The sequence below is a fragment of the Pezoporus occidentalis genome, unplaced genomic scaffold, assembly GCF_034315485.1.
Source record: "Pezoporus occidentalis ecotype Australia unplaced genomic scaffold, CSIRO_AGI_Poc_V1 ctg168, whole genome shotgun sequence".
Lineage (NCBI taxonomy): Eukaryota > Metazoa > Chordata > Aves > Psittaciformes > Psittacidae > Pezoporus > Pezoporus occidentalis.
The window spans coordinates 665,758-678,776 of NW_026913510.1; the positions used below are offsets into that span (position 1 = coordinate 665,758).

A 13,019-nucleotide genomic window follows, 5' to 3' on the forward strand; every position below is an offset into this window, starting at 1 on the left:
AAAAGTGACATTATATAAAGAAAAAAATTAGCTATTTGAAACTGAAGAAAGCTGCTTTTTAAATAATGGTTTATATAGTTTCTTGTAATTGTTACTGTTGTTTCAAATCCCTGCATTATTAATAAGTGCCTGAGTATGAATCTTATTTATCAATTATTACAGTGAAAAAGTGAACTCAAAGCAATGACAAATTTAAGTTTTCTCCATTAAGTTCTGCGTTAACTGCAAATTAAGGATAAATTGGTATCAGTTTTAATTTCAGGAAGCTGTACTGCTCGTTTACTCCTTTTACTTCTAAAACTAAATCAATGTCAAGTATCATGCTAGGAGGCACTGTATTGCTAGAAATGCTTGAATGGATTTTTAATTCTGAAGCTCCGATATAAATATGAATTAGCATCAACAGAAACACTCCACAGTTATGTCAATGTGAATGTAATCAGATTCTGACCTATTCTTTATAAAGATGTAAAGCCTATATTTTAATTTCTTTTGTCAATAGAAAAGCCATTGCCCAGACCACATTTTAATTAACCCCCTTGAATTCTGTTTGCAGATTCAATTAAGAAGAGATATTGTTCTTCACTTCTTGTTCGAACCTGTTCTTCAAAGTTTCAATGCAGCTTACTGAATATATTATCACTTACGGGTTCTGAGAAACTGTTCTAGCTGATGTTTGGACAACATTTTGTCATCAGGAACAAAATACATTATTAGATTAAAAAGTTTCCACTAAAACTCAGAGTAAATAAGCACAGAACCTGGGAAAGACTTCTGTGATCATTTACATTCTTCTCTTTCCCAGACCCACATTTAGCTTGCCATATGAGCAGTAATAGCCCTATAACTACAATATGTCACATTTCTAATAGTCTCTAGAGTTGCTATAACAGAAAAAGCCAGAACAAACAAAACCAGAAATTTAAAAGTATCGATTTACTCATCTATATAATGGGCCAAATATTCTGTGATGATTAGATCTATTCCTAAATATTTTGTAAACAATATTTATTCTATTTATTTTATCAAATCATAGAAACACCAGTTAGAAGGGAGTTCTGGAGATGTCGTGTTCAACCTCTCCTTCAAAGCACAGCTGTCACCTAACTAGGTCAGGCCAGCTCTGCCTTTGTCTGGCTGAGTCACAAAAAGCACCAAGGGTGGAGATTTCCACCACCTCCATGGGTAACCAGTTCCAGTGCTGCACCACACTCCTTGTGGAAAAGTCTTTCCTCCTCAGCAATTTGAACTGCAATCTGTGGCTATTGTCCCTTAATATTTCATCTGCCATTAGTGAGCAAAATTTGGCTATGCTGTCTTTGAGAGGAACCATAGGATAGTTAGGGTTGGAAAGGACCTTAAGATCATTCAGTTCCAACCCTCCTGCCATGGGCAGGGACACCTTGCACTAAACCGAATCACCCAAGACTCCATCCAACCTGGCCTTGAACACTGACAGAGATGGAGCATTCACAACCTCCTTGGGGAACTCATTCCAGTGCTTCAAGTGATTGCAAGCCTCTATTATATTTCCCTGGACTTCCTCTTCACTAGACAGAATGAACTCAGATCCCTCAGCCTCTCCTCATACAGTGTACTTTAGTCTAGCTTGTCTTGATAGCCCTCCACTGGATGCTCTCCAGTCTTTCAATATCCCTCTTGAGTTGGGAATCTCAGAATACAGTATTCAGTGTGGCCTCACAAGCGGTGAGTATAGGGTGTAAGAACTTCCCTCAGTCTGCTGGCCTTGCAACACCTGATGCAGTACTGCCGTCAAATTTGCCAATAGTACTCTATTTTATCAAGTGCTATATGTATATATATATATACACATTTATGTAGCACAGTGTAGTATGATATAAAGAAATGGCTTTTGCCTTTTTTCACACATGGATTCTCTGCCTTTTCTGGAAGCCCTGAAGTCTTTCTCTGGGACTTCTTTTAACAAGCCCTTGATAGCACCAATACTCTGCTTAACACATTTCTGTTGCATCCCCTACTTTTCATGCTCGCTGTTTTTAAAACTTCATCAGCATTTGCTTTCCCTGCTGTTCTGATGCAGAAGCAGATGTCTTTATCTTAATAGTGATTTTGACACTTCTCTTGGCTAAGTAACTTCTGGCAAATTAGATTGTGTAAGCAGCTTACTACTTGACAGTGAAAGAATTCTCAGAAGCATCAATCTGCCAAACTTTGGATTACCCCCAGCAACAATACCAATATTTGTCCTTTAATAATTATCCCAGTGTTACAAAAACTGATATAAATACAGTCATGTCATTGCATCTGCAGGTAAGTAGAACTTTTCTCATTCTTAGCATGAGAAGTTGCTTTTACAAATACTGACAACGATGACAATGGTGCTTGCCCTGCCCTCTTCCTTACAATAATAACATATTTCTGAAAGCAACAGTTTGTAAAATCTACTGTGAACTGCACAGTAATTCTGGAAGGTAAATCTGCACATGTTATACCACAAACCTCAAGCCCCTATCACAGGGATGCCACCATTTCACAGTATCAAATTACTTACATACTTTCTTTGCTGGATACCTCCACAAAGTACCATTAAATATGGCAATTCACACAATGAAAAATTATACTTATTGCCAACCACTAGTCTCTTACACCAATCCATTAATATTTCAGCTAGCTAGTGTAATGTAGGTGATATTAACAAAGCAAAATATGGGCAGATTTGCTCAATGAAGATGACGCAGATAGGATTTAGATTACAATGCTTCTACAAAGCATGGGACATTTGGATTTCAGTTCATGTTCAGTAACACTGCCAATTGTCCCAAAACAGGAAAGGAAGAGGGTTAAAAAAAAGAAAATTGCATAATGCATTTACAGAGCGACCAATGTCTTTTGTTGATAGTCTGGAACTATAGCTTAGGCATTTGTTTTCCTGGATTGCACTAGGATTGCTTGAGGGTATAGGACAGCAGAGAACTTGACTGACTGTATGGGGGCCCACATGTCTATGAATTTGTAATGTTGAACTAGAGATTTTATAAATATGCAAGTTCTTAAAAGGGATAGAAATATTTGTTTGTAGTGTGTATTTTATGATAAGTGCTTTCTTTGAAAACTGAACTGCTTTATTTTAGCATCTAGACATAGAAAAGCAGGCAAAAAATGAGCAAACAGAGAGTATGCTGTTAAATCTCTTGTACTAACTAGAGACTACTTTTTGCCACCAACTTCAAGAGTCTAAACAGCAAGCTTATTTTGATATGGTTTCCAGTCCATTGTAGTTGCTACTTGTCTCCTTCTACCAGCAGGACTGGCCAAACAAATTGCAGTAAGGATAACTGACTAATATTTCTGTAGTCATTTCCAAGTAAGGAAGAGGGGCCCTCCATCCCAGAAAGCACATATATAAACATTTGCCTTTATGAGTTTTTGATGTGACTCTGAGGAGGTCTTAGCCTTGGGGTAGTACTAACTAATCTTATCTGTAGAATGAGCATAACGCAAAACACTAAAGTAATTCTAATATTTGTTTTCTTTGAGCACAGACAACCTCTTAAAGTAGAGCAAATGCAGATCTTCCGGATAATGCAGACAAATAACATGTTTTAAAACAAATCTTCCCCCTGTTTTCTATTTCCTTTCAGAATAAGCCTCTCCTTCCAGATGCTCTGGAGTCCAGCAATTTGCACTGCCTTCCTGGGTTGCAGCAACCTTCACATAGTCTCCCTCTGGGTCTCTAGGAATGTATCCTCTTCTTGACCTCTGAGGCTTGGCTGTAGATCTGCTCCTTTGCAGCAAGCAAGCCATGTGCTTTGTCAGGAGTCTTTCAGTCTGCATTTAGACTTGTAATCTCCTCCTTTTCCTCCCCTCTCTCCACCTGACACAGACTGTTGCAGCCAGGAAAATCAGAGGCAGCCTATTCTGTCAGACCCTTTCAAACCAAATGAGAAGAAAAAAACCCCAACCACAATAAAATAGAGACCAAACCATGAACAAAAACTCAGTTTTGTCGGCTGGCATGAGGGCAAAAAGCAGTAGGAATTGGAGGCACTCTATAGTGCCTCCATCTAAACTGCAAAGGCTTTCCCAGTTTTCAGGCTCATATGTGCACCCTGTTCATTTTCCTATGTCAGGTAAGACCTAGATGCATCAACTCTCCTGAGGCTCCGGTTTCTGGGAGGAGAAGATGCAGTTGTATGAGCCAGAATGGTTCAGGCTTACTGCTTCTCTTTCAGAGGCTGAATTACACCCGCATAGTCCAGAATGCAGATGATATGAATTTACTTGTATTATGCAATAGAGGAAAGTGCAGATGGATAGATCTTACCAAATAATTAAAGTGTGTCTACCTCTTTGTCTGACCTTGCTAGTCGCTTCTCAAAGATGTTGTCAAATAATTATCTGTCCAGAGTCTAACACTGATACCTGCTGGCATGGCCTCTGACTGCCTCCTAAAATAATAAAGTACAAGATTGATTCCTATCTGTGCAGACAAAAACCAAAGATTAACATTAGAAAGCTTCCACTTCAGCAAAACTCAGGGAAAGAGTTCATTATTACTGAATGTAGGTTTCTGCAGGCACAAGACATTACTATGAGTTGAAGTCCTCACCTGAACAGGGAATAGTTTCTGGGATGTGCCACTGCTGGATGCTAGGGAAGAAAATAAACAAGAAATAGGCAGTGAACCCTTTTGGTAACACAATGGCTTTCCCATAACTGTACCTGACCTTTTCTGTAAGCTTTTCTCTTCAACAGCATTGACAGTCAGATTTCATAAACTCCATCAGTTAGAATAAACTACACAAAACTGAGGAATTCCAAGCCCTGGTTTCTGCCATTTAGTGGCTTCAATTTTGCTTAAACATGAAAGACATTACCACTGCAGACATACACTATGTGTGTATGTCTGTAAGCTCAACAGACAAATTAGATTCATCTAGTATTCATTGCATTCTCTCATAGAAAAGCTCTTTCCTTGCTGTTTCCTTTAGATATATTGCAAATTCTTTCTGAAGCTACCTTGTAAATCCATTCCACTCCAATTTTTTTTTTACCTGTGGTAACAAATATCTTGGCAGGCACCAAGTAGTTTATGCCCAAAACGTCAAGGATCAATGTATTTTTCTATAGAGACTTTGCATATGCCATTTTTCACTAAACCCCAGTATGGTACTTACATTATGAAACCACTGATAGCGTTTAGGATATATGTCAGGTTGTACCAGCCTTTAATGAAACAGATTCCCAACTCTAACTTTTGCATTATAACAGCTATTCATAAGCTGCATAGAAAAGTAGTAATAACAATATAGATGTTTTTAAGACCTGTAGACATCTTCATTTCACTTCCCAGTATTCTCATTTCACAAGGAGAATCCAAGATAGAGGTTTCAGAGACCAGACTGGAGAACACAGACTACGTCCCACCTTTTATACCCACTTGTTAGTACTCAGAAAAGGGACACAGAGTTTCTTTAGATAAACTAAGAAAGAAGTCTGTGGTAGAAGAACACAAAAATTATGTGTGCAAACCCCACATTATTAAACATATTCTTATTAAAAATATTATAATGAAAAAATAATAAATCAAAATTAAATAATAAATCAAAATTAATGTATTATTAGTTATTGCAAAATATATTGCATTATTATATATTATTATTAAAGGTATCTTTATAGAATAAAAAATATATGTTACAAATTCTAATTTTAAAATTGCATCCATGATTACAGGTATGTAGATAAGCAGACTAGGAAGCCTTGTTGTTTATAAATAGCCTTCCATTGCAACATGTTTAGAGATCCTCTTTTCTGCATAGCAGAAGAGGCAATTTGGCTAACAAATTGGAAAACCATGATCTTAAAAAACTGAATCTTGCTCCCAAATCTGGAAGCTTTCACAAATTTAAAACTGGTGGGGAAGAGACACTGTGACAATAATTTCTGGGAAATATTGTTTACTTTTGTTAATTTTATAATGAGTATTCTCACCAATTAAAAAAAGAAAATTATATGTATTAGTCAAATATATTTTCTTAGACAGGACAATGTGGAGCGTTAGATTTGGACCTTATAAATTACCTGAAAAGCTGTACTAGTAGTGTAAATGGATGATATAAGCACAGTAGTAATTACACTAAAAAGACAGAGGAACTGCTCTACATATACAACACTGGGAAGAAAAGAGGAGTAATATACTTTCATAAGTCTACCTGCTTTAATTTATCCATCAGACTAGCAGACTCTGAAGGGACCTTTTAGGATATCACAAGTCCTTTTGGCAGTAACATCAGGAAAATCTCTAGAAGTAGCTTAATTTTCTAGAATGACAGAAGACTCTCTTGAGCAATCCATAGTATTTGGTACAAATCATCAAGGCTTTAACTTTCCCTCAGACACTAAGATAGAGAAAGGATGTGGATTAGGATTTTTTACTGGGGAACATGCCAAGAAAATACTAGAAACTTACTGTAGCCACCTTATACCTGAGGTCTTAGAAAATAAACGCATACATAAATACAGAAAGATACAAAGAAGTAATTTTTTGGTCTGTAGAGATTTTTCATGTTGTGTTACTAAACTCTGACCCTACTCAATTCAGCTGGGTGTTTTCAGTATCTGTTGTTTGTACCCTGTATTTTTAACTCTGATGTAATATTTAAGGCCATGAAAAGACTATTAGGGCAACAATGAACCTTCTTTTTCTTTTCCAGCATTCTTCTGCTGACCTCTCTTGAGTAATGCTCATGTGTATTTATTGCTTAAGGGTCAGCATTACCAAAGCACAAGAAAAAAGGGAAGAAATCTAGACAGCTTAGAAAATCTTGTACCTCTGTAGCTACCACACGGGCTCTTTCACTTTGGGATTTTATTTTCATATGTATAAAGATGAAAGATCTTCTGGAAAAAAATAAATTATTTAGGTTAGAAATATCAGTTCCCAGAGAACCTCTCATATGTCCATAATATTTCTCTGGAAAATGTAAGAGTGACAAAATAAACTCATTCAAAGGAATGACACAGCAGTTAGAAGATTTAGCAATTCCAGATCTTTGAAAGGTTTACCTGGCTGAAACTCTCAATTATATTTGTTCTTCAAAATTTTAATCTCTCTTTCATCTTATCACATGAAAGTGTGTTTAATTTCATAAATGTTTTTCATTTTACTCATGTACTCACTAACACAGAAATGAGACATTTCTTTCAATTTTTTACCACATGGAAAATTCATGAAAATGTGAAAGCAGTGCAGTGGATGGAAAATTATTTCCAGTGGATGGAAAATTATTGCTTTCTCTCATAAATATGTCCAAGAGTCAGAATGTTTATTAAAATAATCCCAGAATACAGCAATATTTTCAAAGTTGGACAGGTGCTAAGTATTTTGTTTTGGTGAGTTGGCTCACCTTCCACTCGAATGAAATATACCCCATCTCAAGTTAGTTTTAACTGTTTCTGTCCAGCTTTTCGGTGAGCTACTTCAAAACAATTTAACCATACTTTCCAGATGACCAAATCTGCTTACTAATACTAACTTTTCAAGCAAGACTATCGATACTCTCAACCTCTACAGAGAGAAATGTAATTACTTATACACTTTTTAGCTAGGGTTTTTTTCAAAGAATCACTAAATGAGCCTACATCAACATTTCAGTGCAGGTGTCACCTTTTGAAGCAAATTGCCTCATCAGTCCCATTTCGTAATGCTTTCATACATATTATGGACTGGTCTTGGATCCTGACAAAAACTGGATTTGGGAATGAAAGTGAGTAGAAGGTGAGCTTTCACGATCATTCAGTCCACAGCATGACTAGGCCAGCATTAAAGCCTCCTGAAATGTGTGGAAGACAGATCTTTAGTAAAGACTGTTTATTTTATTAATCTGCTTGCATTGTTTTGTGCTACTTGCTACTGTGGACCCAGTTTTCGACTGGTATTTGACCTCATAGACCCTCACAAGATGCAGAAACAAATTCAAAAGTAATTTAGAATGTTATTAAAATGTATATAACACTGAAGGATGAGATCTTCTTTTTGACTTATGAAAATTTCATTAAATGGTTATCTGCATCTTTAAATACCCAAGTATCTTTGGAAATCAGATACTTATATTTCTGCATTGCAGTTCCACTTTCTTAAAATAAAGATAAATAATAATAGTTCGACAGCATCTGATGAGGACAAACATTAAAAATTGTGCGCTTTTCAAATCATGGAATAAGAGGGTTGAATCAATCTGTAACATAGATTGCTTTCATATCACAGATCAAGGTTAAACAAAGGCTAAAGCTCTGCATGCATGATTTGCAAATGCAGTTATGCTAATACCATGATGATCTTAATTAGATGATCAGCTGCATATCTGACTTTTGATAATAAGTCCTAATGTGACTTGCTAATCAATGTCAGATATGGGAATAGAATGTAGAATTTCTGACTTGTGAATCCATGCGCTAATTGCTAAATCAGACTGCCTCACTAATGTCATCTTTCATTTCAAAATGTTCTATCTCCTGCTTATACTCATGGTGTATTAGTTCAACAAATTTTGTAGATCGACAGACTGTTAAGATGAAAAGAAACCACTACAATCATATTATCCAACTTCTAAATAACAAGAACTAAAGAATTTCTTGTTATTTCATATTGGGAAACTATTATTTTTTCCTTTTGCCATAAATAAACATTATCAGGCTTAATTTTTGACTGGGCTACAGAACATTACCCTGAAAGACATCTAATTTTGATTTCAAGATTCCAAATGACAATGAAATTGTCACTTTCCATGAAAAGAAATGTCAGTTATGAGCTGTCCTCAACATAGGGAAATGCTCAAAAATAAGGTCATATTCATCCTGGTTTTGAAAGTTGCATTTAATTACCAGTTTAAATGCTTCTGACTTCTGCTTTCAGCCACAATAATATCTTGTTATGCCTTTAGCTGCTAGATTAAATATTCCTACACCTCAGACCATAGATTGCTGTATAAAAGAATTTATGTAAGAAAATGAACTGCTTTAATCGCATTGCTTAACTTATTGTGAGAAGTAGTTCAGATAACTAAGAAAATAATAGAATTATTTTTCCTTCCACTGTTTTAGTTTTCTTTTTAATTTTGTAATATTACAGACAAATCCTAAAAAGGAACTACTGCAAAGATGGATTTTTAAAGTGAAATTGAAAGATTTGCATGGATTGATTCTTCTTTCCAATGGACAATCCCTGTATTTTATACCTGAACAGGAGGGAAAGAAAGGAAAGAAACCATATTTCTTCTTGAAACGAAAGTGCATGGTTCTCAGCTGTTTCTTTGGATTTTGTCAACATATCAGAAAATAATCTTAAAAACTGTGATTCCCATTAATTAACTCACTGAAATAAATACAGCTGTCAAAGCAAAAAAGGGTATTGTGGAATTTCCACACACAATAAATCATTACCCCTTCAATGGACAAATGTTAGAATTAATAAAACTGAAATGCATGAAGCTGACATGCCACCACACTGTATCTAAGCTTTGTTTTTATAAAAGTATGACATGAAATGCATATCACGATGATGTCTGTGCATATAATTGCTATCAATTAAAAATATTAGCATAAAACTGAAGAACAAAACCCGAACTTACAGAAAAGAAAGATGATATTTTTCCTTCTGAATGCACAGTACTACATACATGTGCAGTAATATGTGCAAAAACCAAAATCTAGGGAAAATCTGCTATACCTGTATTTAATTTTATCTCCACAAAATTAAATGTTACAAGGTTGTGACCTAATTGCAACATGACGTGGTATTTTCATCTTATGCAAAATTTTATTGTGGGCAAGGGGAAAACAGCAAGATGTTTCTCATTAAAAAAAGTGCATGATTGCTGCTGCAGCTGCAGCTTTGGCTTCTTTTCTTAGCTTGAGCTCTCAGAGGGCATTGAAAAGAACACTAATAGGCACTATGGCCCCAAACTTATCACCTCCTAAATATGAATGGAAAATTTAGACAGGAAGAAAATAAGACTTGGTTTTTAGTAAAAAATTTTCACTAAAGAAAAAATACACATTCAGTTATACAGTTAAGCCAAATTTTATATATATATATATGTATATGATTATATAGTTAGTGAACCAAATTCTAGAAAAGAAAATAATGACTTTTCAGTAATTCTGAAAATATCCAATTTCCATTTTCTCCATTTTCAATGAGCTTTTCTGATCAGTCTTCTTTTTACCAGGAAAGCCTCTGTGATAAAGAACTATGTAAGCAGAAGTTTAGCTCCCACAAAGGAAGAATTCTGCCATGTAATTCTTTAGGATATATACACATGTATACAAAAAAAAAGTCCATCTAGATAGCAGTAATATCCACAGTATAGATTATGGAATAATATAAGAACACTTAGTATCATGAACTCTCAACTCCTCACCTTTGCTCTGCTCATGAATTCATTCCTCCTGGGATGAGTGGAACAGTACCAGACAGTCAGAAATCCACCAAAAGTGGGAGTTCTGCGAGACTGAACAAAAAGTTGATTTGCGAAGTGAAAATAACAGAGGAAAAAAAAAAAATCTATAGGGGAGTTGTGAAAATTGAGGGGAGGGAGCGTTTTCTGCCTTTCTTTTTCTAAATACAAGATAAACTTCTTGACATATTTTCCTAATTAAAACATGTAATAAATTAACTCTTAAAGGCATGACAAAATAAAGCACTACAAACACTGGGGTGGAAAATGGAAAAGAATGAGCCACAGATAAACAGAGATAACCACAGCTCTTAACTGTGTACTGGAAAGAGCTCAGTGTTACAATGGTAGTTTATAAATTTGAATAGAATGGAATTCAATAGTGTATTAAACAATAAAAAAGCAACTGGAAAATAATAAATTCCTTAAACACTGGAAACAAAAATTTTAATAGTTTGAATAATGAAACGTCAATAAGTTTTATCTAGATAGAATAAATAAATTCTTGTCCTGTATTAATGTATCTTCTAACTCCAGTGATTAATATTCTAGAGAAGGAACATCTTTGTTAGTTTCATTATGCTACAGTGTGAAAACCAGCCACATGCATCCTATTATTATCCTTCCAGGATACCCTCAGCCAAAACAGAGGTCTGAATTATGCTCTGAATATTTACAAGGTTAAAAAAACAAGCATGCTTTAAAATTTATATTTCCTAACAAATGAAAAAAAGATGAAAAATTTTAAAATGCCATCGTCTAGAAAATCCCCAAAAGGCAGACACATTTTTTCAGGAATTAAACAGAATTATTTTGTATATAATTTAAACTCTGAACCCATTGCTTACTTACTAAATTTGACCTTGGTGCTTAGCGATAGCAAAAGATGTAATATCTCCTTTGTCCATTCATTATAAACACACATCAAATATTGCAGAGGGAGCATCTGGTTTTAAGAGGCACTTACTTTAGAATGACAGACTCAGACAAGCAATGTACTAAAGTGATACATTTTGATTTCTATTACTGGCCTTCACAATTATCATCAGTTTCTCTATAGTGTGTTTTTCCTATTCTGCCAAACAAACCGTATTTCTGTTAATTATATGACTAAATTAGTCATTCCAAACTTAATACCTCTTAAAGCCATCAGCAGATGTTCCCTTTATAGTCACTCATGTCATTCTATAAATGATTGAAAAGGAGACGTTAAATGGAATGCTATGAGTAAATGCTAACTTTGGCGTTCTTCTTGTCGAACTTTAGATATCTAACAGCATAGCATCTGGCCTCAGTCAAATGGGCTGTCTCCATATACAGTGACACTTCCGAAAGGAAATTCATCCTGTTTAAAAACACAAAGAAGAAACAATCCCATTACACTCTTCACTGTCTTTAGAGGCAGCCTGATTATTTAGCCCAAGCAAAATTGCTACATTTTAAATTGCAAACTGGTGCGATTGATGCTGTTAGCTGAATGTGATGAAAATCTGCAGGTCAGATTTAGTTCTTGGCTTCAGATGATCTTGTTTTATGTTTTAGTGAGATCAGAAACCTGCCCAATCTTGCAGGAGAGGTGTTTCTGCATGGTCATTAATACTTGTCTGAGCCCCTTCTACAGGTGGCCTCCCAGTCAAATGACACAGTCATATCGAGTCAGAGATAAATATTCTTAGACTGCCGATGCTAATTTTGAAGTCAAAAATCAACATTAATAAGGTTACCTCATTTATGAGATCAATGTAAGTACTTAATGCAATGTTTTTAAACATGGAGGGAACGTAAAGAGCAGAGAAGCAATGGAAGGAAAAGGGATTTACGTGGACTTTTAGCCACATCCTTTATAAATACCATGTCTTTTCTGTTCTTTTCTCCATCAATCTGTAGCACAATTTACTACTGTATGAGTCTGCAGGAGGAAAAAAATTAATATTACTGTTTTGCCTCTAAATAGCTATCAGCATGTTCTTTCTCTATAAATCCTGGTGAGATCCCTGGTGGTGGCATAACTGTTAACAAATACAGAAAGTGATATGGAACAGCTCCATTTCCCCAGCATATTAAAACTACAGTTGTCAGCATTTAATGTCTCTGATATCCTTAACCCCCTACAAGCTGTAGAATTAGCTAAAGCTTTGCCTCCAGGTATCCCATCAGGATGCTCCAATACAGAGATTTACATTTAGTGTAACTCTCTAGGAGTAAAATATCTTTTTTGACATACTTAATGCGTCATAATAACTGCAAATTTATTGTATCAAGCATTAACCACTTTCTCTTTCATACATGCCTGGAGCAAGGAAGAAACATCACTATTACCATAAGTTTGCTACACTGAATGAACAAATATGCAGAAGCCTTACTGCAGACTTCAATCATTTACATTATTTTTAAATGATATCATTTTAAAATATATTCATTTTAGGGTCATAAATGAGAATGGAACAGATGGTTAGAGCTTAATTTAGAGTAATTTGTCTATTAAAATACACTGCATTGCCACTGAGTCTCCATTATCACACTAGCTCGTTACAAGAGAGCTGTAATTTATGGGGTAGACGGAAAGGTATTGGACCTTTA

General features: G+C 35.2%; 1 long non-coding RNA gene across 2 annotated transcripts; it reads right to left on the minus strand.

Annotated features, from left to right (window-relative positions):
• Nucleotides 1-3,159: 3,159 nt before the first annotated feature.
• On the minus strand, nt 3,160-12,022 carry LOC134161000 (uncharacterized). Of its 2 annotated transcripts, XR_009963784.1 has the most exons (6): nt 11,577-12,022; nt 10,404-10,493; nt 5,423-5,478; nt 4,592-4,632; nt 4,329-4,430; nt 3,160-4,152 (listed from the first exon to the last, which is right to left on the minus strand). It is a non-coding gene; the product is annotated as an uncharacterized LOC134161000 (long non-coding RNA). The 2 variants fall into 2 exon arrangements; XR_009963783.1 differs by lacking the exon at nt 5,423-5,478 and having other exon boundaries at nt 11,577-12,018.
• Nucleotides 12,023-13,019: the final 997 nt, after the last annotated feature.